This window comes from Eucyclogobius newberryi, unplaced genomic scaffold (genome assembly GCF_026437365.1).
Source record: "Eucyclogobius newberryi isolate DKJ021-1_F unplaced genomic scaffold, fEucNew1.0.hap1 SCAF_2, whole genome shotgun sequence".
NCBI lineage: Eukaryota > Metazoa > Chordata > Actinopteri > Gobiiformes > Gobiidae > Eucyclogobius > Eucyclogobius newberryi.
Window position 1 is genome coordinate 40,380,206 of NW_027315834.1, and position 13,982 is coordinate 40,394,187.

Below are 13,982 nucleotides of genomic sequence, written 5' to 3' on the forward strand. Positions count from 1 at the left end.
TTAATATCAAATCAGAAGAAGAACATATTCAAGAGGATCTGTGCTTTGTTGACTTTGTTGCACATGAACAATGAACATTTTACACAAATCAATCTACTTAATACTCTATTTTGGCAGTGAGATCATAGATCTGACCAGCATTTGAACCATACGAATTTAATCTTAACCAACTTAAATGTATATACTCATTAAGCTGTAACTCTTAGGGGAGCAGTGTGACTCATTTTGTACAATGCCATCGTCACATTTACATCTTTAAATAAAGCTTTATGTCTGACCTTTCAGCAATGGGTCAGCACCAACCACATTGCTAGTTATATAGACATCTAACTGTACATCTGGGTCTATATGAGTAAAATAGTTGAGTAACAGCCTCCAGTTGCACTTCTACAGAGTTAATTTGTATACACAATCTTGATAACGCGTTGCTCTGTTGACATTTGAAACGGCAAAGTGATAGGTGGGACGATAATGAGAAGGAAGTGAGCCCTGGCTCTTCAAAGCTTGGTTCCTGTGATAAAATCAAATTAGCATAATTGTAGCTCTTGTTGAATGTTTTTATGTGAGTGGTTTTGATAGTTGCTGTGTTTAGTGCGTTTTTGAAATGAAAAACAGGCCAATCACCGCACCTCATGTGGGGAGAATATTCACAATGAACTTTGAACACAGTCGACTGCCGTTTCGGAGCTTTCACACAGTGGCAGGAGGTCGCAGCAGCCAAGTGGAATATACTCACCAATGTGGTGTCTGGACAGAAACAGATAGACTCAAACCGTACAAGCCTCTTCCTGTGCCAAGACAATTTGTACCAGGGAGGGCATCTGATGGGCAACTTTTGTCAAACGAATGTGCAAATGACGATGCGGAAAAGATTTGCAGTCAATGTCTTTGAGGGGGAAATTAACAGATGAAGCAAGGACGACAAATCTAAAGTGTAAATGCATTTTTTTATTTACTGCTGTTACATTAGAGAAATTGCTGAATGAAATTGCTGCATTAATCATTTATAAGTAGGACTCCGCCTAAGTGTGAGCGGATGGGAGATCTAAAGCGTGTCATGCAGCTTCATAGTAGGGGTGGACAATATTGACAAAATTCTCAATAATTGTTTGGAGCATCCTCATATAACGTTTTATCAAATTATATCATGTCAATATTAGAACATGTCTGTGAGGTAGTGTAGCACGGAGTGGCTAAAATGGCATATGACGAGTCATAGGCTAAAAGTCATGTCAAAGAGTGGATTTGTATTTACAGGACAACTGCACATGGCTACAAGCACAAAATAATCTCCTGAATGAGGCACACACCTGCCTTTTATACTGAGGTCAATTATATTGGCCCATTCCACATAGCTAGAACACACAATTATTAAGTAGCAACAATACAATAGAATACACATATTAATTACTGCACAGACAACAGGCAAACAAATATACACAATACAATATACAAATCATTTTGCACCAGGGAAACACAAGCTCAGGTTTTAAGTTTAACTACGGTACTCTAGATAATAGTAGATTCTGAACAAGAACTGGATTCAAAAGCAGGAAATGGGTGGGCAGCCCCTCCCCTATACGTTTCCGGGAGCCAGTTTTACTATGAAAGTACTTTTGAAGTACTTTGAACAAATGAACCAAAGTGAAACAGTTAAAGTAACAATGATCGAGTGTGTTTTTTAATGAGTTGAATGAAATGGTTTAAGGAATTATTTGATGAATTAAAAATATGAAGTAATAAGGCTAACACAAACATGACCCGGGAAATGTGAGTGCAGCTTAGCAGTAGCATATAGCAATGATACAGATGTGGAAGGTTAAAATTTATGGTTTGTGCAATCGAATAAGAGACGAATGAGTGTCAAAGCTCTTTGTCACAGTGTCTTTAAACATCATACAAATATCACCTTATAGCCTTACAACATCACTTTTATTCAGAACGATGTGCACATTTGTACTCAAATATTGCATATCCTCAAAACAACATTCAAGATATTACCCAAATTTCAATATACTGCCCATGTGGAACATTCCAGGCCTAACGATATCGCCATGGAGACAAGTAGATGGCGGACACTCCACCAGCGAAGTTACAAAGAGCAACTTTAAAGTGACGTAGTCTTCTGGAGCTGGAAAGTCACGTGCATGATTCATTGGAAATAGAAAGTTAAACCATACTTCTGGATGGATATGTTTTATGCCATGCTCTGGAATATTATAGCCAAAGTAACAATATTTCTATGGAAACAAACAGGTTGAGGCTCCTCAAGGCCAACTACGAGTCAGGTTTGTGGAGATGCAAGCCTGCTCACTACAATAACACATTTTGTATATCTTTTACACAAAACCTGCATCTATTTTAGTTGATTTTCTTTCCTTTATTGTGCTCTAAGAAGTTACACATGAGGCTTTACATTTATATTTTGCTTGTTCCTTCCCTGACTGTCGGTAAACTGAATGTAACTTTACAACTTGGTATACTTTTGGATCTATTTACCATGCATAAACATGTCGCCATTGGACAGAGAATACTTAAACGCTCTCAGTGACCCTGGCCGCTCACCACAGGCCAGCCGGTGCAGTGTGTACTTGTGTGTGTACATTTTGGGGAGAAAACCTTGCTGTGCTGCCCATTTCTCAGTGGTGCCACCATCTGCCGGCCGTCCTGGTACAGTCCAGCGCAGCACGACTCCTCACACACACACCTCTACCCCCCGTCCCGCCTGTGGTCTTTAGTCCAGGTGGCTCCTCACCAAATGACCAACAGAAGATCCACAAACACACAGCGGATTAGAGTATGTCCGCTTCACCGACAGTTCTAATGTGGCCGTGGGGTGTCGGTCTGTCCGGCCGCCTGTTCTTGTCCACCGTTGGGTTTGTTGTGTTGGTTTGGATCGAACTTTTGTCATTAAATGTTTACACAGTTGTTATTCATGGGTCCAGCTTCCTATTTCAAGTGATATTTTGGTTTTAGTCAACCAAAAATGATGTCAGTTGACAAATTGTTTACTATGATTATCAGGATTCAGGTGTGAATTGCCTTCTCAATGTCTTTTTACATGTAAATACCTGGTAGGGCTCGGGAAATGGACAAATGTTTCCCTTTATATTGATAAATTGAAATTTTCCATTACTTATGGTAATTTTCTTCCCAAAAACAATAAAATGACTTTCAATGCTGTTTTACAAACAATACAGACTTTTAAATCCAATTTAGTTGCCATATAACATTAAAATAGTCACATTTATTTGAAATATTGTGGTCAAGTGGGTGACTGATAGCTGCAATGATCAACTAATCGTGATTAGTATATAAAAGAAAACAATCATAATGGTTTTATATAAAACACAGACAAAAAGACATTGTTAAATCAAAAGGTCAAAAAAGAATGAACAATGTCTGATTTTCATTGATAATATTCTTATTTGTAAATATTTTTCATCTAAGCTTTCAGTCACCACCTTAAGGCTCTTATTTTGGTGTTTAACTGCTCGACTAATCAAAGCGTGAATCACTGACTCGCGTGTTGCAGGTATTGTTTTAAATGTACATTTACATCTAAAATGTAGATTAAACTAATTGTCAGTATGCATATTATGTATTGTACGCCTGCATGTGTTTTGTGCAAAGCGGGCTCCAAACAGCTCTTCTCAGAGGGGTGTCATATGGCAGGCCTGCGTGTGTGAAGCAGGGGGAGGCTGTGGATGGAGGCGGATGAAGGCAGGGATAAAGTTAAAAACAGGAGGAGGGGAGCGCGCTCTGTTCTCCGCTTTTTGCCTTTTGTTCTGAGAGATAATACGTGTCTCCACCCCCTGACGCCGGGGAACCTGCGGGGATGGCCCCCAGTATTGGGAAACATGAGCGTCCTGCCATCCAGCTCCGCTTATGACAACAGAGGACGCCAATCTGTGGCCGGATTTTCATGGTGACTTGAAAGCATCTGCAAGCCATGACTCACTGCAAATTAAAAAATAAAATAAAATACTTGGAGCAGCAACTGTGTCAGATACATCATTGTCAATTATGAATGCCCTAATTTGGCCTGCATTGGCTTTTAATCCAGGCCAAAACTGGAAGATGGGGAACACAGACACTGCCAAGAGCCTGGGGTGGCAGTTGGATGTCCTTCTTCACCCAAAATATAAGAAAAGAACCGACGTGACTGCAATTTTTAAAAAAGAGTTTACAGCGTTAACCAGTCTGCTTTAAAGGCATGAACATATACACAATGGATAAGCGTATGAGGTGTGAAAACGTTGCTCCGTTTGCAGCGACCTGCTTGTGTGGAACAGCATCTGCAACCCACATAAAATCTAAAAATAATTCACCCATCATTGACTGCAACTATGCCATGGCCTGCACATGAATCGAAGAGTGTGATTCAGAGCCTGTTTGTTAGAAATACAGCGCCACAAACGTGCAACACTGAGAATGAAGAATGAGGTGGACTGCATAATAAACAGTACAGTACGGACAAATATTTTGCTTACTGGCCAACATGCTTTGCCCAAACCGGTGACAATGAAAAATATTGAAATTGTGGTGTTGTGATGAATCGCAGGCTTTGCTGCAGTTATTATTGGCTGCAGCAGGATGCAGAAGACTGAACTAGTTCTGCAGTGACGGATGACTCAAAGATGCACCAATTGTTCCTGGGACAGAGATCTCAGAATTAGAAAGATCTATTTTACTCTGCGCGTTAACGATTAACAGTGTGTCCTAACCGGGGTGCAGGCCGGTCCAAGGCATTCAGAGGGTTCAAACACTTATCTTATGGTTTTGGACATGTCCACGTAGTTATTTCCGTCCAAAGCCAACTGTGTGCCTGCAGATGGAGTTAAGTTGAGTGTGATACCAGTCCATCCACTCTGAATTCCTTTGGGTTGAACAATATTATGAGGCACACTTCTTTTGATGAACAACCCCAGAGTGCTGCAGGAGAAGATGAACTAATTAACTGGTCTCAACATGTTTTAAAGTTAAAAGGAGAAGACACATGATAAAAGCCTGCAACACATGCTAATGAAGCCAATGATGGCAATGGACAGACTATGTCCCACAAAGGTCTGAGAGGATTAAGTACAAGCTGATAAATATGCACGTTTAAAGTGTTACGTACTGACGATCTCTGCGATTTGAGCATTTATTTACATTTTGGAAAATGAAATGTGTGTCTTCATGCGTATGCCTACAGGCTATTTTAAAGGTAACAATGCACAATGCCCAGGTATTTTTCAGAAGAATTATGCAAAACAGTTATTGTTATGTTCAGAGTTTGGTTGTAATTTGTGTTTTGCAGTCATCCAATGCAAATCCAATAGTGGACTCTTGAACAGAGAACAGTTCTGTCCGTCCTGATGTCCTTGTGTGTCCTGCCTCGCTTTGCCTCCCTCTGCCTCTGCCTCTGCCTCTCCCTCCTCTCTCTTGCCTCTCTCTGCCTCTCTCTGCCTCTCTCTGCCTCCCTCTGCCTCCCTCTGCCTCTCTCTGCCTCTCTCTGCCTCTCTCTGCCTCCCTCTGCCTCTCTCTGCCTCCCTCTGCCTCTCTCTTGCCTCTCTCTTGCCTCTCTCTGCCTCTCTCTTGCCTCTCTCTTGCCTCTCTCTGCCTCTCTCTCTTGCCTCTCTCTTGCCTCTCTCTGCCTCTCTCTTGCCTCTCTCTGCCTCTCTCTGCCTCTCTCTTGCCTCTCTCTGCCTCTCTCTTGCCTCTCTCTTGCCTCTCTCTGCCTCTCTCTGCCTCTCTCTTGCCTCTCTCTTGCCTCTCTCTGCCTCCCTCTGCCTCCCTCTGCCCGTGCACGCCTCGCTCACCCTCCGTACAGGTGCGGGAGAGCAGCGCCGCTCCTCCAATTAGGAGCACAGAGCGTGACCACGTGAACAAATCCTGTCAACTCAATTCCCGATGAGCGGAGCGGCTCGGCAGAAGCGTTAGCGCCGAGAGCAGAGAGGACAGGTCACACAGCCCCGGACGTGTGCAGGTAAATACCTCTTTTTTCCTCTCACACTAAACGCGCGCGCATCCTCTCCGCTGCTGGGACACGGGGACGGCGTCCGCGGGGAGGAGGGGGGCTTTTCTGTGGGACCCTCTCATCATCTCGCATCTTGTTGCGATCCGCGGACAGGACAAACGCATCACGGGCCGGTCGCTCCGCACCGTCGGCGCATCGAACTCATCCCGGCAGATCCTCCCTCTCTTTCTATCGCTCCGCACGTCTGCCGGACACACGAGGCTATTGATAGTTGACAGAAGCCGTGTAATCCCTGACTAATCTGACCGACTGGCCAGAGCCATTTGTGGGTAGCACGAATGTTGATTGAACTTTACGTTGTTTCGTGGTGTGTTTGAATAGTGACGCCAGCCTGCTTCGCATTAGAACCAGAGATGATGCTCTGGCAGGCACAGGCAAGCGTTACGTGTGAATTATTGATACGACTGTCGAAAGAATAGCAATGCTTCACGGAGATGGAGAGCCACACGGGCAGGAGATGATTCTAGTTTCCATCTGAAAAGTGGCACCGGTTCTGAGCTAAATGACCCGTATTGGCTGTAAGTGTGTGTTAAATACCCCGGGCAGTGACGCATAGGCACAAAGTCATGTCGCCTGAGAGTTTGGCAGGGGGATTGTCAAGCATTATCAGTGGAGATGTGTTTTGTGTTGTGTCCCTGAGCCGAGCCCGTGAGCTGCGGTCACCGGAGGCTGCGTGCGGGAACTTGTGATACAGACTCTGGGCGCCTGAGTGCATCTAGATACGGCTTCAAAGACAACACACACGTCTTAGAACGGGGTGTTTCCGAAATGCACCCTGCTCTCTTGTTGCCTCACACGTGACGCCATCTGATATTGTTGTTGTGAGTGTTATTTATTTGCAGGGCATGCGTTTTCCTAAGCCTTTTCTCCCTTTAACAAACGTAGGCTACATTTTGTCATTCCAGTGTTAGCGCTACAATCAGGCAAAAGGTCACTAATTAGACCTTAACCTCTAATAAGATAAGATAAGATAAGATATTCCTTTATTGTCCCACATGTGGAAATTTCATTGGTGCAACGGAGGTAGATACAGAGGTAGATACAGAGGAAAAGAACAGATCACTTATAGGAAGTCCGAAAAACACTTTCAGTAGAAGATCTCCTATAAACAAAAACTCCCATAGACAAATAAATAAATACTTAAATACATAAATACCATTAATTAATGCCATCCCTCTCGGTGAAGTTAACCATCAGTGATATAGTCTTCTTGGCTTTGTTTGAACATTGTTTGAAAGCGAAATACTCTTGCATTAAAACGTGCATTTGCTTTATGTGTCACGGTTAACCATTTCCCACGTCTTAAATCATTCATAATTGGGAGGCACTTGCCATCTCGCCTGCGCTGGGGCTGCGGCGCATGCGCACGGTGCCCTCCGGAGCCTCGTGCGAGGAGCATGGCTCGCGCAGACACCAGCAGGCGGCTCGCGGGCTCCTGACGCTCCTGACGCTCCTGACGCGCACTGCCGGCGGTTGTCAAGGCGCAGCGGCTGCAGACGGTGACTTCCCCCGTCGCCGCGGACACAGGGTGACAGCTCCGGGCTCGTGCGAGTCACGTAGGCGCGTGTTTTTATCGCCCGTCTTGGGATTTGTCTTATGTTTGAAGAAGAAGAAGAAGAAGAAGCCGAGGACACTTCGTCTCACGTGTAAGTTCTGTGATATATGACTCCGCGGCTCTGCTTTTCTCTCGTTTCCCCCGCGCCTGTCATTGTGAGAGTTCGCGTTACAAGAGCACTTCAGTTTCTAAACGTGCCTTGGCTTTGAGAGGGATAAACGGCTGTGTTTGTGTTCCGTGCCGCTCTTGTTTATTGGCTCAAAAGAGGAACTTCACCCGAGATCAAACATGAACCGCTTTAATGAGATGCTTTGGATATGTTGGAGCGAAACACGTTTTTGCAAATGTAAACCATCACTTTGTGCTTCACTTCAGTGTGTGTATTCACAAAAGAGGAACTGAACGCACTTTAATCTTTACAGCAGGTGTCTCACTTCCGCAATGTTCCTCAAGATAAAAGTTTCATGCAAACTGCGCGTTATGCGGTGCTATTTCTTCACTTCCTGTCATTGTTTTACTTCAGAACGTTATGGCTTGTCATAGGTATTTGTTTTAAATATGATCGGGCATATCTAACATGCGTTCCTGAAACATATACCTTTTTATTCGCCTTGTCACATGCATAAGATGTAACGGATCGTCTCTTTTGTCCGTAGAGTTGTCATGATTGTGCAAACGCGTGTTCTCATGGCGTCTTTACATCCTCTCTGAGAAATGCTGCAGTGTGAGCTGTGCCATTCCTACTGAACCAGCCGGTTAACATGCCAATCTCAGGACCTCATGTGGACTTCTTGCTTCTTAAATAAGATCGTGTGTAATTCACCTGTCGCCAGGACCCCGGAGCCCTAACTCCAAATACTTTAAAGACTGTGTGTTTGCTTGGCTTCTGTCCCTCTGTGTTGGAGGCTGCTGTGGTTGCATTCTATTAATTGTCTGCTCTGGTCCAGTGGTTTTGGTCTGTGGCTCAACTGGTTTCACTGGGTAATCACTTGTGTCTGGTGGTCTCAGCTTGACATGGAGTTATTTTGATACTGCTCCACCCATTTGCACACAAGTTTGCTCAATACCCGGTCACACCTGTTATGTTTTGTGCATGAAATAATGGCGTCTTCCACCTAAGTGACTGTCTCTTGGTTGCAGTTGTGTCTGTGAGGCTTCAGGCTATGATTTTCCAACCTTTTTGTGGCAACCTTAGATTTATGTGGGAGAGATAAGGCAATGAGAAAACAGTCAATTGGGAAGACAGTCTTTTGTTCTAATCAGAATGCTTACAGTTTTCACATTGCATTGTTTTCTGTCCGAAATCCTCCTCTGATTTTAATCTCTGCTTGACTGTGGTGTCCTTTCCTCATCAGCACGGTCTCTTCCTGAATTGTGTCTTCAGTCTCTCTGTGTTTTGTCCTTCTGTCATCATTCTGTCATCAGATTGTATACTTTTGTTGTACTGCACAAAACATGTCTAGCTCCTTGGTACATTGCTAATATGGTTGCATATTTTGAACAAATGTACATGCCCTTACGTCTACATTGTGCATGTAGGTGAAACCAGATCATAGGTGCTGCAACAGGAACTGAACATGCTGACATTGTGGTTGTTTGGAGGCCATGATTACATTTTCCCATTTCAGCTTTTTCCTTTTCAGCGAAAAACATGAAAGTCTTATCATCATATCTCTAAAACTCTTGTCCTGACAGCGTTCTGCATGTTTTTGTTCTAAGCTGTTGTCTCACTCTAGACCAGAGCCTAGGTTTCCATCACCTTAGCACATTTAGTCTGATGAACAAATGTACTGCTAATCCAATTGGCTGGTGCAGTAGTAAAAGCTTTTCTAATTGGCCTGTGTAGCAGCTGGCTGCCCTGGCTCCTGTAAGCACGGCAGAGAGTTACGGGGTCCCAGAGGGGCAGTGGTGCAGCACTGAACAAAAGAGAAGGGAAGGGAGTGAGCTTCTGCTTTGAATATCATTCTACACAGCGTCATAAAAGCAGCCATCTGCACCTTCCTCATGCTCACTCCAGCTGACCATGAGCTGGTCTCAGATATTTTCTGTTGGACGCACATGCAAATACCCCACACACAGGCACCAGCTCTCCATCTGCAGCCACAAGCATCATATAAACATGTTTGAGGAAACATCTTCAACTGAAGCAGAAACAAATGAGGAACAAGGCCCCTCCTTCTTCCTTAATGTGTGTTTTTGTGTTTATGACATAGAAGGAAGAGCAGGAAGCCGGACCACTGGCTACAGCCGCTGCGGTGGTCCTGCTTCCTCTCACCTCACTGAGGAATCCAGGAATAGCTCACAGTCACAGAGACTAGACACATGAGCGAGACAGATAAACAGACAGGTCAAAGGACTGACGGTGGGACAAAAGAGACAGACAAACAGTTGGAGGACGGGGACGCTGGGGCAGACTGTATTATTCTGACATGTAAGACTCCCTGTGTTCAGACCAGACTAAATCCTGCTCCGTGCCACACAAACGGTGAACCTGCCGTGAACTGCTGGAGCTGCGCTTGTCGGCTCACTGTTAACTTGAACTTTGTCTCTTTAAAATCAGGCTCCAGAGCTTACATAGAGCCAGTCGTTACCAAAGAACACTATTTGCATTGTTTGACAGACATTTGGACCTTTGCCTCTATAGTTTATGCAAAAACACTGGGTTCCTTTTCATACACTATAGGAAGATAATACATTCTTCCTCATAATGAATTTATTGTGTCAGCAGAATAGTGTAAAAGGTCACCGCTGAGTTTGATTAATTTATTACAAAATGAATGCGGTGTGCTTTGTTGTTGACAGTTCCTTTCAATTTACATTTCTTTATTCATTTAGATCTTCCTCGCAAATATTGACTAGTCTTATTGGAAGATAAAATGCCACATTTTGGTATAGATTTTTGGCTGCTATAAAGAGTGTTTTTAATGATAATAAGAGTTGCATTGCCTTGTTCTTACACATTTCACCTGAGCACCTGGCCTGCTGCTGTACTCGTGTCAATCATGTGTGTGATGGATGTGTACATGTAATTTGATGTGTGGTGTTAAAACGTGCAGTCACCCGGTACAGCGCACCAGATCTGTTACACTGCTGTTATTTTTAACAGCTATAACCGCAAAAAAAAAGTGGTTTGGTCTTCAGACTCAGACCTTTCAGATTAGGACTCATCCAACAGTGAAATATTTGATTATAAGGACTGCATGTAGTTTAATAATATTTTCCTTTCACCCTGCTTCAGCCTTCTGCTGTTTCGCGCTGTAAAGTGTGAAAATTACTGTGAGTGCTTTTATTCCAAACATTTTTTCTTATGTGTCAAGGACAAAAGGATGCATTCTGGTGTGGACTCGGATCACAGAAGCTCAAAGGAAAGAGCAATTACCCTTGAACTAAAAGGCTCTTTAAATCTGATTCCAGGTCTGGTCACTAAGAGGACCACTGTGTTGCCACAGGTCAAAGGTTAAACTGATCATCTGTATTCTGCGGTATCATGTCATTGAATATGTTACATTGCTACACAGTATACATCGGACTACATGTATTTTCTATAGGATAGTTTGAGTAAAAGAAGTGAGCGTAATAGTTGGACGCTGAACCGTGTGTGTCCCATCTGCTCGGTCTCTTCAGCGCGGCGACTCTCCGTGTGTCATCGCAGACATCAACACTGTACATTGAGGATCCAATTTACTTTTTGCCTCCTCTGAACAAACATACGCCCACCAGCTTACTTAGCGAAGTTTATTGTACGCTACAAAACAAACTTCCACCTTTTTACCATCGCTGCAACCATGTCACAATCCTGTTACTAATGTCCCCAGTACGAGTTAAAGGTCCAAACGCCTGCACAGTGCCCTCCGCCACACTCCCCACCCCCACGACCAGCTCTGCTTACTGTGTCAAAAAGAGCTTAGATCAGGGAAACTGTAGCTCGCACTGCTCCGGACTTCCTGGAAGAGATGCTGTGATTTATTTAAAACGCACTGCATGGCATGGCACCAAAACGAATTTACAGATGCTAAGAAAATCAAGTCGTTTTATAAAAAGTCGTTTGGTTTTTCAACCAAACGCTAAGTTTAAAAAACCAACAACTCTTAACACCAATGTTGTGAGATAAAACTACTGCAATGTTACTATTTGCTAGTTTGGTGATGATTCAAAAATGCCAATACCAAGGAAAACAACACAACAACTCAAAATAATAGTTGTTTCTTTAATATTTCCATGTGGTCTGGTTAGTTCAGTGTTGTCCTTGTTCTTCAGTGTCAATACTTTACTGTAGTTTTAGTATCAATATCTGGTTCTCTGGTCCGAGTATTGTCTTTTCTAAACTCTGATACACCTCAGAGTCAGTTTGCCCTGAACTGGTTATACTTTTTAATTGGACAACCTTACTATTTATAATTTCTATTTAGGGGTTAAACGGCAAGCTACGCAATGGAAGAGTAGTTTGGACTCCTTCCGATCCTCATTTAAAAGGCCTGTACCCGATTTCTTTTTCGCTCGCGTAATAAAAGAAAATATGTTTTGTCCCAGCGCAGATATGTTGTTTTGTATGTACACCTCTTCAGGTGATAAACAGACTGCAATGCATCTAATTTTACAGCATTTTACTCTCCGACAAGCAGGAAGTGCATTATCTGCTCGCTAATGTTTGTTAGCTTTGCCGTGACGATTAAACTCGCTGAAAGTTGAACGTTGTGAAAAGAGCTTACAAACTCATCACGGTGAAGTTTTTAAGACAGTGAAATTGGGTACAGCGCCTTTTTAATTGGTTGAGTGCGTTTTTGCAAGTTCTTCTAATTTCCTTTTGACCACAGTTTGCTGAGATGCGGATCATTCACCTGTAGTCCCACGAGAATAATAAAATCTCACGATGATTATGAATGAATGCTGGGGATCTCCATATGCTTGACTGATAAAAATCAAAGCGTTAAAAAAACTGCTTAGGCACGGGATTGCTAATACATGCTGATGCAACCGGAACACCAATTTGCAAATTACCAAGCGTAGAAGATATAATATGGTGAGTGGATGTGGCAGCAGTATATGGTGGCGTTGGGGAGTGGCCGTCCAGTGCGAGAAGATTAATTGGTGCTTTCATGTTAAGCCCTGGTGTATCACCCTGTAATTGGTAATGGAGATTATCAGTGAGATGCGAGTCTTAGTGAGTGTGTGTGTGTGTGTGAGTGTGTGTGAGTGTGTGTGAGTGTGTGTGAGTGTGTGTGAGTGTGTGTGAGTGTGTGTGTGTGAGTGTGTGTGTGTGGGGAGGGGGCTGGATGAGATTTCTTGATCTGATTAGTGCGTTTATCTAATAAAGCAGGATTTATAGGATTCCACTTTCTATGCCCCGCACATGCTGACACACACAGTGACACACACACACACACACAGTGACACACACACAGTGACACACACAGTGACACACACAGTGACACACACAGTAACACACACACAGTAACACACACACAGTGACACACACAGTGACACACGCACAGTGACACAGTGACACACACAGTGACACACACAGTAACACACACACACAGTAACACACACAGTGACACACACAGTGACACACGCACAGTGACACAGTGACACACACAGTAACACACACACAGTGACACACACAGTAACACACACACAGTGACACACACACAGTGACACACACACAGTGACACAAACACAGTGACACACACACAGTGACACACACAGTAACACACACAGTAACACACACACAGTGACACACACACAGTGACACACACAGTAACACACACAGTAACACACACACAGTAACACACACACAGTGACACACACACAGTGACACACACAGTAACACACACACAGTGACACACACAGTAACACACACACAGTGACACACACACAGTGACACACACAGTAACACACACACACAGTGACACACACACAGTGACACACACACAGTGACACACACAGTAACACACACACAGTGACACACACAGTAACACACACACAGTGACACACACACAGTGACACACACACAGTGACACACACACAGTGACACACACAGTAACACACACACAGTGACACACACACAGTGACACACACAGTAACACACACACAGTGACACACACACAGTGACACACACAGTGACACACACACAGTGACACACACACAGTGACACACACAGTAACACACACACAGTAACACACACACAGTGACACACACAGTAACACACACACAGTGACACACACACAGTAACACACACACAGTAACACACACACAGTGACACACACAGTAACACACACACAGTGACACACACAGTAACACACACACAGTGACACACACAGTAACACACACACAGTGACACACGCACAGTGACACACGCACAGTGACACACACAGTGACACACACAGTAACACACACACAGTGACA